The sequence below is a fragment of the Antechinus flavipes genome, chromosome 3 (assembly GCF_016432865.1).
Source record: "Antechinus flavipes isolate AdamAnt ecotype Samford, QLD, Australia chromosome 3, AdamAnt_v2, whole genome shotgun sequence".
Lineage (NCBI taxonomy): Eukaryota > Metazoa > Chordata > Mammalia > Dasyuromorphia > Dasyuridae > Antechinus > Antechinus flavipes.
Genome location: NC_067400.1, coordinates 25,510,646 through 25,530,716, shown reverse-complemented (window position 1 = coordinate 25,530,716; position 20,071 = coordinate 25,510,646). Strand labels below are relative to the sequence as shown.

Here is a 20,071-nt window from a genome sequence, read left to right as displayed (position 1 = left end):
GACTTAAACTGCACATAATTTCTTATTGTATCCTCCTCATGAGATAAAACCAGTCCTAAGTGTGGATGTTTGTACTTTCAGAGAGAGTGGTTAGAGATAATAGGGAGAGGAGTTCCTCAATTTCTTTAAAGTAATTATATTTTTTGACTTAGATAGAATGCAGGCCAGGGAGCTCACTCATGAAGAAAACAAGACTACTAAATGGCATCTGATATGCCAATGACCCCTGGGTCAAAGACACATAGATAAGTACATAGATTTCACTTTGAAAGAATAAGAATCAGATTTACTAGTTCAAAATTTTTTAATTTAAAAAATCCACATTTAAAAATTATATATATATATATATATGTGTGTGTGTGTGTGTGTATGCATACCCACATATCTCAAAAGATTATGCCAATATCTTGGCGCATATATATATAAATAAAATCAAGGTATTTTTAAAATTATCTTTTAAATGATTTTTAAAAAAAGATTCCACTAAATTAAATGAATTTATTTCACTCAAAAACCATTTCATTTTTATTTTATTTTATTCACTAAGAATACAAGCTTTTTGAAGACTGGTTTTATTTTTTCTTTTTCTTCTGTATATCCCCAGCACTGAACACCAAATCTTGCACATAGTAGGCGCTTAATAAATGCTGGTGGGCAGAATGGATGTAGAGAGCTATATTTGGAACTAAAAATAAAATAGAAGACAAGGACAAAAAGGCATCTTTCAGGAAAAAAGGTGTCTAATATCTCTGTGAAGCATAAGCTCAGCACTATTTACCACTGATTGGCCATCAAAACCAACTAAAATGGATCTTTATCAACATTTGTAAGCCAATTTGTCCTCAGCAGCAGGGACTGCAGGAAAGTAATTTTTAAAGAAACAAAAAAGGGGTGAGATATTTATTTTAACTATTCTTAAGTGCTATTCATCTCCCTACAAAAGAATCAGATTTTTTCAAATTAATTGCAAATTGAAAGACATCATTTTAGCAGCAATGAGAAATAGAAGCCATATCTGATTAATTGTCAAATGAAAATCAGTTACATTTATTTTCTAGAATATCAAAGAGAGACAAAATACAATCTTCCACATGTGTTTAAATACAGTGCCTGTTGTTCATTTTATAGCGTGAAATCCATTTCTTTCTGCAAGGTTCTGATTAATGGATATTTAAAAGACAACAATATTTTAATGTCTCCAAGGGTCCATTATTAAGCTTACCTTTTGATAGGATAGGCAAATGGATTTGCGGTCTCATCACTTGGGGTATTTTTTTTCCCAACAAAGCATTCAATCAATTGGGAAGCTTTTATAAAGTGCCACCTAGTGGCAGACTGGTTTAGGCAATAAGGATACAAAAGCAAAAATGAACTAGCACTGGCCACTAGGAGCTTCTTTCCACACCACCTATGTCTGCACATCTAATAGAATTCTTGATCCTGCCCTCCTAGAAGTTCACTGAATTGAGACTCATCCAACAGGACATACTTCCCTTGATTTTTCCAGATTCTTCAAGGATTTCATGGCTGCTATGATTCTTCATTGTCACGACACTAGTCTGTATCTGTGTCTCCATTCTTTGCAGTTTTACCTTTAGAGATTTCTTATTTGTAATGTGTTACAAGGTCCTAGCCCTCCTTGCACTTTTCCACACTTTCATTTCTTTGGAGACTGTATTATTGCAAATCATGGAACACTACAATCACCAAACAGGATACAATCATTCTTTAAACAGAAGGTCAAAAAAAAAGCACCCTTTCCCAAAGGATTCCAGGATAAAATGATCATTAGCTATTAAGCTCTCAAAAACTGGTAAGAATAAATATTCTCGGTTGAGCTATTGACTTCAGGGTGGCTAAACTAGTAGATTCAGTTTTCCAATTTTCCAACCATTTCCCTCCTCTCAATGTAGGATCACATAGGATTTCATTGGCACCTCTGCAAATGTCTTATTTTTTCATTAAACTGCTAGTCTAGCAGATGACTTTGGCATTAAGAACTGAGGCCACCCTCTTCTCCCCTATAGCAGTAGTCAACTAGTGAAAGGCATATTGCTGTGGGAAGGAGATCATGAGTATTCATGCCTTCCTTTATCATGTGCAAAAGATAAGTCACTGGGGGTAGGGGAAATATCTACTCCCCTTTGACTGAATTAAACAACAAATTGCTATTAATATGCTTCCCTCTTCTCAGTGAAATGCATTACTTTGTGTCGTTTTTAAAAATAATAAGCCAAGTAAAGCAAAGCACATGCCTGGGATGACTCGGTGTTGAACTTGAGTGGGATTTCTGAAGAAAGACCTAGATTCAAATCCTAAGTCTGCCTGTAAACAGCAATTGTTCTTTTCTGGTCAGAAATTCTGAGGGTCTTCCCCTCCCAGAATGGTTCTTTTACGAAGGCAAGCTAGACCATCGATAGCCTCCATTCTTACCTAGCCTTAATCACTAAATAGGTATTGCCTCAGACAAATTGACCTAGCATAAAAAAAACCAAGGTTTCCCACTGCATCCAGGGCTTTTGCTATGTCTTGCTGCTGGATTTCAATGGCTATGGAGGAAAAAGTGAGGCTGGTGACTTTGCACAGCTCTGCCTCACTTAAATTCAATTTGCTTTCAAGTCAAGATATCACCTTGCTGAGATCACTGGTCCTCTTCAAGAACACAGAACAAAATAACAACATGGCACTGGATAATTGATTTAGTTTCTATACCTCAAGCAATTTCAAGCAAGGGTTATCTCTTAAGTCACTGATGGGTAGTGATTTGCTCTGGTGGGGGAAAGAGTTCTCACACTTGGAAATCACCAAGAGAATAAAATCATAACTTCTACATATTTTTCATGTACATAAGCTAGCGCAGATGTGAAGTGTGTGAAGTACAAAACTGCACAGGTTACGATGAGAATTTTATCCTCAAATGATTTTTCTGTACTAAAAGGCCACCAGCCTTTCTTTCAACTAGGGTAGCCAAATATTCCTTTAACTTACCAGTTGATCTCAAAAGGGCTGTACTTTGTCCATTCACAAAACACTTTTCTGCAACTCCCTTGTTGATGAGACTTCTCTATTGTCAGACGAACAAGATAATTTTTTAGGTTGCTGCCATACTTTATCAAAGGGACCAGTGACTTAGCCAGAGGAAAGAACTAAATACCACTTGCCGGGCTTCAAACTTAAATCCAGTCTTCTCAATAAAAAGATGGACATTAAATTTACTAGCAAACAGTTCAGTCCAATTCAAAATGTATTTAGAGAGTACTTTCAAGGTACACAGTTCTTCTCACATACTTGAGAAGGAGCTGGCTATTATGAAACTATGAACATCATAATTCAGAGAGAATTTGAAGTACTGCAGTGAAGAGCCCGACTCCTAAAAGAATCTGGGGAAAAAAGATATTTTCTCTAAAAAAAAAAAATCAGTTTTCTGCTCATTCTCTTTTGCTGCCTAATAAAAGCTCCAAATTCAACTTCTCAAATGTGCTCTTCTCTTATCTAGCTAGGATTTTGTCAGTTAGGATGCTCCTTTTCCAAGGTCCAAGGGCTCAATAATAAGCAAAGGAAAAAAAAAAAAAAAAAAGAAGTAAACACCTAGGTTTAAATAAATATGAAATGGGCAGAGACACTTTTGACAGTTTTCAAAACCCTTCTGAATTCTATTCTTTGCAGCAGCATTCACTCATCAGTCAACATAAAACTGCTGAAAATCAGGAGCATGGTTCGGTAGAAAAAGCTTGGAAGGACAGAACAAGAGGTTGAATTCTAGTTTTGCTAGTTAAACTGTGTTGCACCTATTGGGGTCTCAGTTTCCTTATTTGAAAAATGAATGGTGGACTGGATGACTTCTAAGATTTCTAATCTTGTGAACTTTTAGTCTTTGCCTCTAAATTTCCAAAATCCCATTAAACAGCATCCTCCAAAATGCTTAACCGGACTAGCTGGGATCGATATCTTCATTTGCCCTCCTGGTGTCTCTTCTTAAAAAGCTTTTCTTTCTTTCTTTTTTTTTAAAAAAAATGCAAACTACCACCTGCTTACCTTTGAGGTGAAAAGCTTTCAATATGTCATCTCTAATGTCCACTGCAAGGTTTCCCGATCAAGTTAAATATTAAGCCAACCAAATGACCCTGTGAATCAATAACTATCATCACTGTTTCCTGTCCCCATCGTACATCTTATCCAGAGCACCCATTCAGGTAGAAAATATGATTGTTAAAATTTCTTTTCTCCCCCCCCCCCTTTGTGAGTCCTTCTATATTCAAGACTCAGATAACAGCAAATTCTACTGTCTGAATGGGTACATACACAAGTAACCTTTTCTTTCCTGCTTTAACAACCTCAGCCTGGGCACAGGCTAATGATTTCATGTCAGCAATCTTCTCTTGAAAATGTCATTTTGGGAAAGTGCCTCCCCTCCCCTCCCCCCAGGGAAGCAGTCCTCTAGAAAATGGTGATTACAAAGAAAGGATACAAAAACCATTTGTGTGATACATTAACAACAAATAAAATAAAAGGTATCAGGTCTCCTAGGAGTAGGTAGCTTCTGGAGGCCCTTCTCTTCATACCTACCATGGGGGAAGGGGGGACAGGGAAATTAAATTCTTGCTCAGTTTTAGTCTTGATCTTTTGTGTCGAATGAATCAGGCAATTCTCCTGTTGGAAAAATAAATCCAGGCTATGTATTTATTTTTGCCCAGTAAGATCGGTATTCAGAATTTCAAATAGCAAAAAGGTTTTAAAAAATTGCAAAAGGGGGATTAATCATATTTTCTAATTACAGAAATGACATCTCTAAAGTCAATGACATATGTTTATTTTTATTTCTCAACTACCCTACATAATGTTAACTTCAGGTAAGTTCATTCTACAGCACTGAAATCAAGAGAAAATGGGTTTGATTTGTCCTGAGTAGTGATCTGCATAAAGTTTAAATCAAAGATCTCTCTCCCTGCCCCCAACCATCTCCCCCTCCCACCCCCCAGGTCTTCATCATATATAATCAATAATATATGTATGAGAAGTCTTACAATGATCAGAGACTTGATTTCAACATCAACTTAACATGAGTCAGAAAGTCAAGGGAATCTCTGAATGTAGTACCTTGGCTATCAGATTTAGTTATTCTCCCTAATCTCTTGTTCTTGCCCTGTTTCACACAGTGAAGATGTTTCCCGAGTTTAACCAGAAACACTATTGACATTGTAAGGTTCTGAATTTCATTTATTCTCCTGTGTTAGTACACGGAGGTAGACCAAAGCATATATAAATGTGCCTGGGTCACAAATCCTCTGCTTTTATCCAATGGTCCCAAGTCAAATACTTTCCGACCAATAAATCAACAAGTAATTATGCATCTATTATGTACTAGGCACTCAGCCAGGTGCTGAAGATATAAATACAAAGAAAGAGGCATGCATTAAGACAATTTTTTTTTAATCAAGTAAGACTTCCTAGATCATTTCTTCTATTTAAACAAAAGGATATAGGGAGAAAATAATGACTGGAGAGATAAAAGTAAAAGAATCAGGGTCATAGTTAGGCAGAGAGCCTAAGACATTAATTCAAAAAGCACAGATCCACATACCCAAAAAATGGATAAGCATAGAAATTCAGAGCAAATTGGAGTTTTGCAAAGGAGAGACTGACTCCAAAAGGAATCCAGAAAGAAAGACTTTTCTCTATAAATCAGTTTTCCTATTGCCATGGGAGCAGGAGAGCTCCCCACAGATACACCCATTTTTAAGCCTCACTCTATCCTTGTTCTAAATTCCTCTCCCTCTTTCCATAGCTAAAAAAGTATTTTCCTAGGGAGAGAATCACACTCAGAATGTAGAGAGAAGAATGCCTCCCATGGTGCAGACAGGGCACTATCTGACAGAGTGTACTATCAGTATGGGTCAACTGCCACTGTTTCTTCTTCAATCTTCTGGAGAAAATAAAGAAGCTAGTCATGTCTGGCACTTAAAATCCGATTGCTTTAGAGACAATCTTTTTTTCGAAGTCTTATACCTACATACAAACACATTCTACATATATATTTGGTGGTACATACAGATAAGAACTCTGTGTGCATCTTTGAATCACTTGGGTTGTCAAACACTCATTAGCAATGAACTTCATCCTACCAAAGGGATGACTTTGAAACCATTTTAATCTTATTACAACTTGGCGTTAAAAAAATAGAAATAAAAGACAAGAGCCTAAGGAAGCCAGCAAGAATCGAGCAGAAAGCCATCAGGAAACCAGCAAAGTGTGAGGATGGAAAATAAAACCATAGTAAATGATCACTAAAGATCATATTTCAGCATGTCAATTCCAATTACTACCCTATTCTGAGAAGCCATCACGATAAACATATTCTAGCACAAAGGGATGTTAAAATATACTATCTGAATTTTTAAAAAGATACATAATGATTTCTTTTGCTTAAACACACACACACACACACACACACACACACACACACACACACACACACACAGGCAAATGGCCTTCTATACTTTCCTGAAAAGACAAGACTACCTTACAGAGACAAAAACTCACCCAGGTTTATAATATCTTTCCTTTCTACCTGGCATGAAAAGAGCATTTTAAATTATTCAATTGCATTCAAAGTGAAGTCAGAATATTTCTTAAAAGTTTTAACATGATGAATTGTGATCATCTCGGGTGACTAAATGAGTTTTAAGTGTGTTCCATAGGTCCTTGCCACCACACCGGTCCCTAAATAGACCACAAAATTTGGAATGACTGCTTTTACATTTATGCAGTTTTGAAATGTACATTCACCTGATCCTTGTCTAATATCTGTACTAAAGGAAGGAGGACCCCGGAAAGGCAATGAATGGAGAGCTCTGTTAAGTTGGATGGGAGGATATTAACCGAGGTTTTTACTCCCATTTAAGAATCGGGCAATAGAAAGCTAATCCTTCATTCAGTCTAAACAGGTTTTTGATGTGCTCTTTGTTGACCAAAGTTATTCCCCTGATGGGATCCATCATCCATCCTTTGGATTATTCATGCAAGCCTTCCTTCCTTAATGTTTCTGAAGCAATCATAGACATCCTTCTCTGTGGCAGAAAAGGGAAATACACGGATGCTGATAAACCAAGGAAAGGGAAAAAGGACCTTGCTCTGAATTTAAAACTTGTTTTCGTAATAAAGGAGTTATGTAATTCTAAATCTCAAACTAAACGCCTGTATTCCAATACAGACCCAATTGACCAGATTCGAAATTAGTCTATTTTAGTCACTTTTTTTTTGGCTGGGGGAGGGGGGAATTGATTTGAATGTCACAAAATTCCTCAGATAGACGATCAAGCTCTTTCCAAAGGTGGTTGAAGTGAATCATATTCCCTCCTCACCCCCTTTTTAAAGTGTAAATTTTCTCCGTGGTTGAAAGAGTTTGTCACCTACGCTGAGAAAACATCAACAACAGCGATACTTTAAAATCTGCCACAGATCCTAAGTGGAGGCATTTTCCTAGTAGGCACCAAAGTCAGCTAGGACTGCGAAGGCTGCTCCAAGCAGCGCAGCAGGCTTACCTTCCCTTCGAACACTCTCCCAGCCTCCCGAAGAGATGCTGCCGGTCCGTAGCTAGCGAAGCTCTCACACACCCAGACTCCTCAGGCTCTGGCTCGGGCTCCAGCCAGCGCGGCTACTGTTTCAGCAATGCCTCCTGCTCTTACTGCTGCGGAGACTCCGCCTCCTCCGGGTGGCAAATTAAGCTGCCATCGCTGCTGCTGCTGCTGGTGCTCCTCCTCCTTCTCCTCCTCCCTCCACCCTCCTCCCCTCGATGCTCTCGTGGTTACTCCAGCTGCGGATGCTGCTGCTCTAGCTCGTCCCCCTCCAGCCTCTCTCTTACCTTTCCCAGGCAGGATGCTTTAGCTTCTGCAGCCTCTCGCTAGCTTACTGGTCCACCCCACCCCCAACTTTCCCTGCGTCTTCCACCTCCTGCTTCTATTGTTTCACCGTCCTCCCCCCCGGTTGCTCCCACACCTGCTGCACCGGCATCTGCACCTGCTGCCCCAGCCCTCTCGCTTCTAGATTTGGGAGAGGGGAACGGCGATGGAGAAGAAAGGGATGCCCCTGCCTCCTCCCGCCACCCCGTCCTCGTGCCTCCACCTCCCCCAGCTCAGTTGCCCCTACCCCTCCCGGGAGAGGTGCTGGAGTTGGGCAAGGACAGCTGCCCGCGACCCCGGCTGTTTGAGACCGATCAGCTGCTGCAGCTCCTCCGGTAGAAGCGAGAGCTTCCGTGCCTTCCACCCCAATCTCACCCCGGGGTTTTCCCTCCCAGCACGTGCCTCCCGAAGAGCCCTGAGCCACCCCCAGGTTCTACTCCAGGCGTGCACCAGCCTCCTCCTCCTCCTCCTCCGCCCCCTCACCCCGCCCGATCCAAAACCCGAGCAGACTCCCCTTCCTGATTGGGCCAGGTGAGCCATGACTCCGCCCCTGCTCTCCGATCCCCAGCCCACCATCTCTTCCTCACCGCCCCGCCCAGGGGAGCCTAGGAGTCCTTGACGATTGGTCAGCACCGTCCCCACCTATCTCCTGGAGCCGCGCGCAGGGGTCGCTGGGTGATGTAGTGCGATCCGGACAGAGGCTATGGGCAGGGCCGAAGGCTGAGACTACGAGCCCCCATCGGCCCGTGCGCGGCTCCGGCTGGGCAGGATTCCGGACAACGCCTGGTTCCTCTCGGCTCCTTCCGGCGTTGCCAGAGTGAATTGATCCGGGAGTTGAAGAGGCTCCGGAGGTGGGAAGTGGAGTCAGCTCCGGAGCCGCCGCTGCCGCCGCTACCTCTGAGGGAACGGCTGCCCTGCCGACCTCGGCCTCGCGGCGCCCCGGCGGGCCAGGGTAGGTGCGCCCGGGCCCGGGAGCCCGCGGGGCCCTCGGGCGTCGGGAGGTGACTAGACGCGAGCGGCCTCCAGCGGGCTAGTCGAGGCCGCCCGGCTCGGGCCTCCCTCCCGGCCTCTGGCCTCCTTCCCTCGGGGCCGCCGTCCAGGAAGTGGAAGCGCGGGCCTCGGGCAGGCCTGGGCTCCCCGGCCGGGAGGAGGCGGATGTGCCTCGGGTGGGGTCCGCTCCAGGTGTGGGAGGAGGAGCCTCAGCGAGGGCGGGGAGGGGGAGGAGGGCTGTCCAGGCCGAGGCCCAAGGTCGGGGGTCACTGGGGGCCTCGGCGGGTGGAGGCCTGGAGAACTGGGTGCTTGGCGCCGGCCCCCTGCTCCGTCAATCCTCTGCTTAAGCACCGCACACGAAACCCTGTCTGGTCTGGCGTCCGACTGATTTGTAAATCGCTTTGCGTGGTCCTGGCACACAGCAAGCGCCTAATAAATGCTTGTTTCTTCTCCCTCTATCTGTTCCTCTCCATCTGTTGCACTTCCTTTCCCAACACACTCCCCTGCTGCTGGCCCCCCAGGCCACTTGGGGCCTCTCACCCGGGACCCCTGGTTTGGCCCCTCCGCCGCCGAGGTGCTGCCGGGACTCGTCTTGGTGTAGAGCTTAACTAGAAAGTTTGTATCTTCCCGAGCAGGAACCGGTGGGTCCGCAGTCCCCCGTCTGCTGGGGGCTGCGACCTCCCCTCCTTCCCCCCGGCTGTCCTGAGCTCCACTTATGCGCCTGAGCAGCTTCCCTTAGGGCTGAGACCCAGGCTTCGGCTACCAGCATTCATCCCCTCCTATGCAACTTTAAAGGGGGCATCTGATCACCTGCCTTTTACTGGGGAAATTCCCACCCACCTCTCTTCCCCCAAAAGTTGTGCAAGATTCATGGAAAAGGGAGAGGATCTGACTGTGTGTGTGTGTGTGTGTACGTATATAAACATAATATATATCTTCCATTAGCTTACACTGTGTGTAAGGGTGTCTTTGTACGTGTATGTGTGTCTGGATATACGTACGAATGCATATATACACACGTACACACCTCCATATTTTCTTCCACTGGATTAGACAGGATGATGGAAAGAGTACTGAATTGTGTCAGGGAGACCTGGGTTAGACTTAGCTGTGCTACTTACTACTTTCATAGCTTTGAGCAAGTCCATTAAGCTTCCCTGGCTTCACTTGTTAATTTTGTAAATTGAGTGAGATGCACTAGATTACCTCTGGTTCCTATCCCAATCTAAAATCCTATGATCCTGGGAATGGCTTTGATAACTGATAAGAAGTGACAACTTATGCTTTCCTAATATAGAAAAGTCATTTCAGGACAGGAGGCTTTTAATGTGCTGCTTTTTCATATTCCCTTCCACTGGATCTCCCTTTAAAAAAAAAAAAATGCAGAAGTACAGCACTTTTAAAGTCGTACTTCTAGAACACTTTACTCAGTGAAATTTCAGGGACACTTGGAAAATGTTTATTATGTTCAGTACAGCGATGTTACATAACTGATAATGATATATGAATTACTCATGTGATTTATGTTGACTTTTTACTACTTTCAAGAATATTTTCAAAATCCAGCTCTAGAGAATATCGCTGATTAACTATATTTCTTGGCATCACATGTCATCTCCTGTGGGTCATATGATTTATCACCTCTACATTTTTTTTTAAAGGATTTAAATTCCTGAGAAGATTTTGCAGAAGGAATTAAGGAGATTCTGGTAAAATTCATAGTCATTAAACTGAGAACAGTGGGAAGAGGGATCTAGCCTCTTCTGCTGTGAGTTGTAAACTATATGTTGTTATCTACTCTAATTATAGCTATTGAAGCTGTTATGATAGAAACTTTTAACCGATATTCATAAAATGTCAACGTGTTCCAAGTTAGGATGAACTGACCTTAAAAAATCACATATCTAATTACAATCAGCATGGAGTTGTTCATCTCCACGTAATTTGTGTTTAAAAAGGTTTGCTTAATTTTTTAAATAGCAAAAATTGTATTAGTGGACTGTGTGTGTATGTGTGTGCTTTTTGATACTTTCCAGCTGTATAGATTTCCTCAAGTTCCATTTATGTCTTGAAGTTTAGAATAGTGAGAGAATTTGCCAAGATCTAAAAAGGGAAGGGTATCATGATACAAAAATAAGCTTCAAGATAAAGACATCTGATGTCACCCTTTTTTGTGAAATCTTCCTTGAACACTTGATATGGTTCCTGTTACCATCACCACATCTTTCCTCAGCATTTATTATTATCATTACTATAATTATTAATAGTCACTAAATATTTATTAAGAAACTACTATGTGCCAGGCTCTGTGCTAAGGGATAGGGATACAAATAAGAAAAAGTCAGTCCTGGTCCTCAAAGAGGTCACTATGTACTAGTGGAAGATGGCACACAAAAGGAAGAGGGGAGTGCTAAATAGTCTAGCAAGTACTGAATTCCGAAAACAGAGTAGTTGATGGAAAATGAAGAGATGGTTGGAAATTCTAGAGCCATTTAAAGGAGTTTTTCTCAGCCCTCCAATCACAGGAGAGAGGCAACTGAAGGTGCTGAGGAAGTGTTGACTTTGAAAGCTGAAACAATGTCCACAATTAGATTTGTAGAGATGGCCCAGTGGATAGTGCCAGGCATGGAGTCAGGAAGACTCCTTCATATGTGGCCTCAGACACTTAATGATTATAATCCTGGCCAGGTTACTGAGTTTCTTGTTTGCCTTCAGTTTCCTCAACTGTAAAATGAGGATAATAACAGCATCTATCTTTCAGGATTGTGGTGAAGATCAAAGAAGGATATTTATAAAGCACTTAGTACAATGCCTGGCATATAGTAGATAGTATATCCTGTAAATGGTTATTCCATACTCTCCCTTTTTTCTGCTTAGCCTGGGGGAAAGCATGTTCTAGGAATCAAACCCAAACAGAGCAGTGGATAAGAAAAGAAGATTCTGCTTTATTCTTCCCTACCAGATTTGTAGTTCTTTGAGGAGAGACTCTTTCATACATACATACTACATGTGTATATATGTAACATACATCTGTGTATATCTAATATTTCTATCCCTAGAGCCAGCCCAGCTCATTATACATAGTAGACACTTGATAAATATGTTCCAAAGTGAACATGAGTTAGAGATGCTTCATAGATATTTCAGTTTATTTGGATGTGATTTCAACATCAACCAAACAAGCATTTATTGAGCACATACTTTGTTCCATGCAATTAAAATAGAAAGACAGAAATGGAGAAGGAATGTAAATAAATAAGCATTTTTTTCAAAATTTTTATGAAATGTGGGAGTGCCTCACGAGCTCTTGGAGAGAAGGAATCAGGAAAGACTTTGAGATATTTAAACACTCATTAAATCTCAAGGTGGTCAACAGTTGCCATGAACAGAAAAATTCAAATAAATCTCTGAACCTCAGCAAGTTTAGCTATAACAGTAGTATTCAAAGGCTTTCCAACTTAATTAGACTAGGCAGAGTTTTCTCTCCACTGGCATAGGAGAAAGATAGGGTTACTATAAGCTGGGATGAGCCCGTGGATTAGGACTGAGAAGAAAGGAGGAGTCCCTTATGTTCCAGCATAATTTGCTGTCATCAAAATAGCAATGTGTTTTTTGCTTTCGTTTTTGATTATTTTGTGAAAGGCATTATGTTACAGTGGGAAGAACATGAACCTTTAGACTAGGAATCGGGAACCTTTGGTTCTAAGTCACAATTGTTTTGGCTCTCTGATCTCCGGGCTGTAAAATGTGGGGATTGCATTAAATTATCTCAGATGACCTTTTCGCCTCTGGCATTTTTATGATCTGTATGGGAATTTGGAAATCTTACTGTACTTGGCATTAGTAAAACTTTTAATATATTATGTTTATTTGGAAGAACCACATCTAGAATGTATAGGATTTAGAGTTGAAGAGTAGATGATTCAAGCATTGGAAAATGAAACCTTTGAGTAAGGAATTCAGATCGCATTAGCCTAAAAGTAAACACTGAGAGGTAACTTCATGGATAGTATACTATGGTGTTTTATTTTTTCCTAAAGAGAATAGAAACTTAACAACTTTTTACTTCTGATGTAGATAATTCTCAGATGGTTTTGAATCTTCAGCTTTGAGGAATTGTAGGTTAGACATAAGGATGAAATTATTGATTGACATTTGTAAAGAAAATTGGAAATGTGGTTGACTTCTTTTTTCTGGTCTGGAACTGTGGTTAAAAAAAGCTCCCAGTAAAGAAAACCTAGAATTTCCCAGTGAGATCAACAAATTGCTCTGCAGGTCGGTCTTTTGGAAGTTTTCTAGAATTGAGGCTTCTTAAACTTTTTCCACCTGCAACCCCTTTTCACCAGAGAAATTTTTCGTGACCCTGGGTGTATAAGTATATAAAATAGGAATCAAACCTTTACTGATAATAAATCATAGTTTGTGCCTCCCATATTCATTTTTGGGATCCACAGTTTAAGAAGCTTTGGTCTACAGTACTGACAAGTTAAATGTCCAGAATCATTCAGCCAGGGGGAACTTGAATACATCCTGGTCTGACTCCAGATCAAGATTGTCTTTAAACAATTAAATATACACATCAAAAGATTTCCAAGACATGACTGTTTTTTTTTTTTTTTTACCATAAAATTATAATACTACACTAAAGGATACTTCCTAGACATTTATTATGATTGTAGTCCTTCTTAAATGTGTAAAGCTAGTCCAAATGATTATTCAACTCTGTGATTATGAAATTAATGATAGAGGCATAAGTAATATGTTCATCTTAATCCATATTAACAACAAACCCAACAACAAAAAGGCTTCAGCGATGAATTTATATGAGGTGTTGACCTGGAAGGAAAATTCACTCATTCGATTTTCATAGTTAACTCAGGGATCAGTCAATTAACAAGTATTTATGTGCCAAAAATTGTGAATACAAGAATAAATGAAACAATATCTATCTTCAAGGAGGTTATAGTATAGAGAAGGAGTTTATGTGCACATTTGATTTATTTACTGTTACATCATAACAATATTATGTTAAATGCCACAAGTTATCATATAATCTTGCTGTGCTATAATTTTTTAAGAATTCAGATTTGGTGTGTTCGCCTTTTTAATAGTACAATACAAATATTCAGAATTAGAGAATTGAAAAGGAATTTAAAGGCCATTTAGTCTAATCCACACCTGAGCAGGAGGCATGTCTACAGCGTTCTCAAGGTGTGGTTTGAGTCCAATTAATTCACTAAGTTAAGTTGGATCCTGTTTTACAATATTGGATCCATTATAGTATCCATATTCCTAGCCAGCTCCTGAAAAAACATTCTATTTTTACAGGTATCTTCAGTGTCTTACAAGTGACATTTCAGGTTAAGATTTGATGAAAAGATCTTGATACAAATAAAACCATTATGTGGAAAAAATGAAAGCATTGCTTCCTAAGCTAAATCATCTGTGATAAATCATAATGTTATTAAAATGACAATAGTAGATTTCTTCCCTAGCAATGAAGTGAGTATAAGAAATATCAAGAAAAATAAAGGATGATTGTTCTTGATATCAGTATAGTTTTAGTAAATTAGATTATAAGACATTAAACTAAAACATAGAATTTTTTTCCTGATTATTTTGTAGTCTAATGAAAAAAAAATCAAAATTTGTATTATGACAGTCAGATTTTTTTTTTTTTTTTGCATTATGTTGAAAAAGTAGACACACAGGCCCCAAAAGATTTTTTAATGACTCAATTTTTCCACTTTTAATCTAAAATCTAACTGAAAGTTGAACATACCATAATACCATAGTGTTTTGTTTTTTTTTTTCCGAAGGTTCCCTTTACATTCCTATTTTGCCTTAAATCAGTCATTCTCCACTTATGGATCATAAGCTATAGACTTTTTTTTTTTTTTTTAAAGAAGACTATAAACATTTTAAGTAAATATAACTTCTGAATACTGAATAATCATTGGCACACATGTAAAAAATTAGATACTTCTGTGATTAATAAACATTGTTCTAAAAGTGTTACTAAGTTCTAGTAGCTGTTTCTCCTGTACCATTTTCCAAGTCAACTAAAAACTAAGATAAATATTTTATATTAAAGACTAAATTAATATTTATAATTATATATTTGAATTTATTAACAGATTTTTGGACAGTAAATAGAACCGTTTTTTACTCAGGTTATAGATTACTAATCTACCTTGAATAGATTTCTGCTGTGTTTTAGGGAGTGATGGAGGAACCCCTGCCCACCATATAGCAAGTTTAGCTTATTAGCTATTCTCTTTGGGTTGCTTGAATAACTTGTTGGACTTCATTGCTTTCAGTATGAATGTGAAATTTTCCCTAGTAACAATGAATTGGCACCACTATTGGAGTGTATTCAAATGAGAGTCATAACTTTAAGTCAGCCTTCCTCCCTTGTTTCATGAATAGGCTTTCCAATGGTAAATCAGTAAAAGAAAACAGTAAAAGAAAAAGGAGTTTCTCCATCTCATACACTTAGTTATTGGGCCCCTGAATATGTTGCTCATGTTCGCTGCCTTATCATCTGGCTTCCTGAAGAAATTGAAAACTTTGAAATGAGCAAAGGTTGTTACACTATTCCTGCCTTCTGTGAATGAAGATATAAACAATAGCATAGCATTAGAAATGTTTATTGTGTTGCTTCTGACTTGCAGACATTAGTTGGAATGAACATACATTTATTTGGTGCTTATTATTTATAGGGCTTCATATTGAATGAAGTGGTCTTTGTGTGCATGCCTTTCAGGGTAATCTGCATGCACATACAAAGTAAAGTTGAAGATACAGCAAAAGAAATGTATATCCATTTGCTCTAAGAAAATTTAGTGGGGAAACTTGGAGGATTGTGGTGAAATTTTCCTAGGCAGGTGATGCTTGAATACCTTTCAAGAAAGAAAAGAATCTTGACCAGCAGAGATGGAGGAGGAAGGGAATGCATTCAGGCCTCAGTGTATAGACACTTGACCCCCAAGTAGCTAACAAGCCAGTATTGGAGGCCAGATTTTCAGCCTGTATTTGAAATGCCTAGCATATTGGTTGCTTGGTCGGTATCCCCATTAAAAAAAATAATAAAGCAAAGGGAAAAAAATCTTTGCCATTTTGGAATGTTTGTTGTAAGTGCAGCCAAAACTGAAACTCCCTATAGATTAATGTAGAAATAAATAAATTATGCTTCTGAGGAATCTAGGTGAGTCTATAATTATGTTAAAGTAATTCAAGCTGGAGATGAAAAAAAAAAAAAAAGATAATCAAAAGATTGTAGCTGTTAGAATGTCAGCTTGTTGAGGGTAAGGCCTATCTCCAGGACTTTGTACAGCACTAGAAAGTAGGTGTTTAATTAGTGATTATTGACTTAGAGCAGAGCTGGAGAACCATATTTTTACCAAGAGCCATTTGTATGTAACACGATTCAAAGACTACAAAATTATTAACTTACAGAATTCAAGCTGGAGGAAGTTGTTGTATCTAGCTTTCAGCTCATTGTCAGGGGTTGCCTTGGCAAATGATTTCTGAGGGCCTTATACAGCCCGAGGGGGCCTGGTGTTCTCCACCTCTGGATTTATGGCATGGAGCACCAATTCATCTGCATCCCTAATTTTTGGAAATGCTCTCCCTCTAGACTGCTTCAAGTCTCATTTTCCTCAAAAGCTCTTTCTCCCCTCACCAAAAAACCCTTCCCTCCAAGGGCCTTACTTCCTGTTCATAGTGTGTGTGTGTGTATCATATATATACAAAATTGTTGACACATTAGAATGAAAGTTTCTTGAGGGAAGGGATGGTATTTTTGCCTTTCTTTACAGGACCAATACTGCATTGAGCCTGACACATAATAAAAGTTTGCTAGCTGTCTCTTTGGGATTAAATCTGCATTCTTCCCTTTCATTTGCACAATTAACCCCCAGTCATAGTGAGAGGGGAAGGCTGGATGGGTAAATTTTTTTTATAAGCACTCTCCATTTTGGAAGTCATCTTTTCACAAAAACAGGTGCTTTACTTCAGGATTTATTTTACTAGTGGGTTGGGCTTTAGGAGTGGCCTGTATCCCTGATCTTCATGGCAGACTGACTATCACCCCACAACCATAGTCTTACCACCTCTCTCAGGATTGCTTTTTTTCTTCCCTTACCCTCTCCCCAACACATACACTGATTCCCTTGAGTCCTGTCTCCTTGCTGTCTGACCTCCATTCCTCTTCCAACGAGGCCCAGCTAGATCCCTTGCTGCTTCTCCAAAGTTACTTCTATTAAAAGAATTTCTAAGGATTATGAGAGGGAATCTCTTACCATTTCAACCAGTTACATATAAATAAACTTTTAGAATAAAATACAGTTGTAATTTGGAAAATGCCAACACTTACAACTGTTCAGATTTTTGCTCTGTTTGCTTTGCAGAATTCTAAGGATTTGGAGCATACATGGAAACAGTCCAAATTCAATTCCTTACAAATATTTTACTAAGTAATTCTAGGCAAATCAGTCTGCCAGACTTAGAATCTACTTCACGACTTACAGTTGTTTAATTAATTGAGATAGTCCAGTGTAACTGTCACTTGACTATGTATGTGTCTTTCCCTTACTTTGTTTTTTACTCACAGAATCTAAGTTGGCACAAACTGACCTCAGAAGTTATCAAAGCCATCATGAAGGTGAATCCTCACTACTGTCCAACCCAACAAGTCTTCACTTACTTAGTCCTTACACGAAAACTTAAATGACAAGGAACTTTCTGTTCCCTGGTTTCATTCCTCTTGGAGACAGCTTGACTTTTAGGAAGTACTTCTTTCCCTGGAGCCCAAATCTGCCTCTCTGGAGTTTCCATGGATAGTTCTGTCCTCCAGGGTCAGCCTGAACAAATCTAATCCTCCCACCCACGAGAGCCCTTCAGATAACTGAAGATGGCTCTTATTCTTTTTTCCAGGTTAAATGTCCCTTTTTCCTTCAACTATTCCACATATATCTTGATTTCTAGCTTTCTTATCCTGTTCATCCTCCAGTGCCTCCATACTATTCCTAAAATATGGATACATTGAACATAACATTTCAGATGAACTTTGATCAGGACAAATACTCATATAGTACCACATCATTATCTGGAATAAATGATAAAGCATATTTATATCACTTAAATCAATGTGTTGCTTTGTTTTTTTTATTTATTTATTTATTATTATTTTTTTTATTTTTTTAATTTTTTAATAACTTTTTATTGATAGAACGCATGCCAGGGTAATTTTTTACAACATTATCCCTTGCATTCACTTCTGTTCCGATTTTTCCCCTCCCTCCCTCCACCCCTTCCCCCAGATGGCAAGAGTCCTTTACATGTTGAATGGGTTGCAGTATATCCTAGATACAATATATATGTGCAGAACCGAACGGTTTTCTTGTTGCACAGGGAGCAGTTTATATTCATTTTCCCAGTGTTCTTTCTCTGGGTGTAGCTGCTTCTGTCCATCTTTGATCAATTAAGGCTCTCTTTATCGAAGAGGTCCACTTCCATCAGAATACATCCTCAAACAGTATCGTTGTTGAGGTATATAATGATCTCCTGGTTCTGCTCATTTCACTCAGCATCAGTTCATGTAAGTCTCGCCAGTCCTCTCTGTATTCATCCTGCTGGTCATTCCTTACAGAACAATAATATTCCATAACATTCATGCTTTGTTTGTTTTTAAATAATATACCAACTGTTTATAGGTTGCAGTAGACAATGGGAAAGCAACAACTGATTGGCATAATTTCTTTGTCCTTTTTATCTCTGTCTCATATTCACTCTATTCCACCCAGTCCAGGACTATCCAAGTGAGTAAGCTCTCCCATTTCACCACTGGGTATAGAGACAAGCCTCCTGCTTGCATATATATCCATGGCTGAAAGTCTTAACTAGATCTGACCCTGAGGTTCAGAGGCTGTTGGTGGTAGTGGTATTCCTTCAATTCAGCATGCATTTGTTGAGAACCTTTTTGGATTAAGGTGCTGTGCTGTCTGGTGGTCGATATATAAAAGCCCTCAGGATCACATAGTACTGGAATATATAACATATACGAAGGCAAATATCAGAAAATTTTAGGATAAAAGGAAAAGTAGACATCCTATCAGGAAAGACTTTCTGTAGTAAAGACAGACCCCTTAGTTGAACCCAAAAGAACATGGAGCAGTAATGTTTTTTTCTTTCTGGCATTTCTAAGTAACTTGCTCATGCCATACAGTTAGTGGCAGAATTAGTGTCAAACAGATGTAGAAATCACACTTGATTTCTTTTGCCTAATGTTATTTCCAAGTAATTAGTTAGTGCTAGGATATTCTTGTACTTGGTCAAATTATTCTCTGAAGTTTAATTGTAATTAGCCCATGTAGAAATCTGTTCTTAAGTAGTATGCTATAAAGGGTTCCACAGTTTATTTTGAGAAGGAAAAAAGTACCAAGTATGCAATTTAGATTTTGTATTTTAGAAGGAAAAGTCACCTGTGTAAGCATTGTGTCACAGAACTCCCGTACATCAAGGATGAAACAGGTTGGGAAGCTTCCTAAAGATTTCCTTTAGAGAATCCAGCCTCTTGATAGAGCTTTGGACTAACTTCATTAATGGGACATCCTTGTCCAGCCCAGGGCTTTGTTAGCAACTCCTGTGGGAGGACACATTCCTTGCATCTTCAGTTTGGGGTGCATTTTTAAAGGGTTCTAAATTATGTTGTAGTACAATTAATATTTAATTCACCAGACATTTTGTAAGAATCTACTATGTACCGGGGACTGTGCTAAATCCTGGAAATACAGAACGACAATACCATGCCTGCTCTCAAGGAACTTTTGATTTAATTGTTTTTCATTCATTTCATATGTGTCCGCCTATGACCTCTTGGGGATTTTCATGGCAGATACTGGAGTGGTTTGTCATTTTCTTCACCAACTCATTTTATAAATAAAGAGCTGAAGCAAAACGGGTTAAGTGACTTGCCCATACTCACACAGCTGAGTGCCTGAGAACAGATTTGAACTCAGTAGGAGAAGCATAGTCCTCTGTCTGTTGGGCTATCTTGCTACCCTTCAATTTAATAATAAAAGAGAGCAGAACAGGAAATCAAGAAGAGACATTTATGTTCCATGAAGTAGAAACTGAGCAGAGTGACTCCTGGAAAAAGGACAGTTATTTGAAAAGTCCTA

The 20,071-nt window shown here is 39.4% G+C and overlaps 2 protein-coding genes across 3 annotated transcripts in view; one reads left to right on the top strand and one right to left on the bottom strand.

The window, feature by feature from the left end:
• SERPINI1 (serpin family I member 1) overlaps window positions 1-7,912 on the bottom strand; it is a 99,616-nt gene extending 91,704 nt beyond the window's left edge. Inside the window, exons 1-2 of one of the 2 annotated variants that reach the window (XM_051983128.1) lie at window positions 7,542-7,912; window positions 4,567-4,650 (exon numbers count right to left, since the gene is read on the bottom strand). The gene's annotated coding sequence lies outside the window, so the exon portion shown is untranslated. The remainder of the gene's footprint in view (window positions 1-4,566; window positions 4,651-7,541) is intronic. The other variant, XM_051983127.1, reaches the window with a different exon arrangement.
• A 756-nt stretch (window positions 7,913-8,668) lies between these two features.
• Window positions 8,669-20,071, top strand: part of PDCD10 (programmed cell death 10) — a 43,534-nt gene continuing 32,131 nt past the window's right edge. Inside the window, exon 1 of the mRNA XM_051983129.1 lies at window positions 8,669-8,850. The gene's annotated coding sequence lies outside the window, so the exon portion shown is untranslated. The remainder of the gene's footprint in view (window positions 8,851-20,071) is intronic.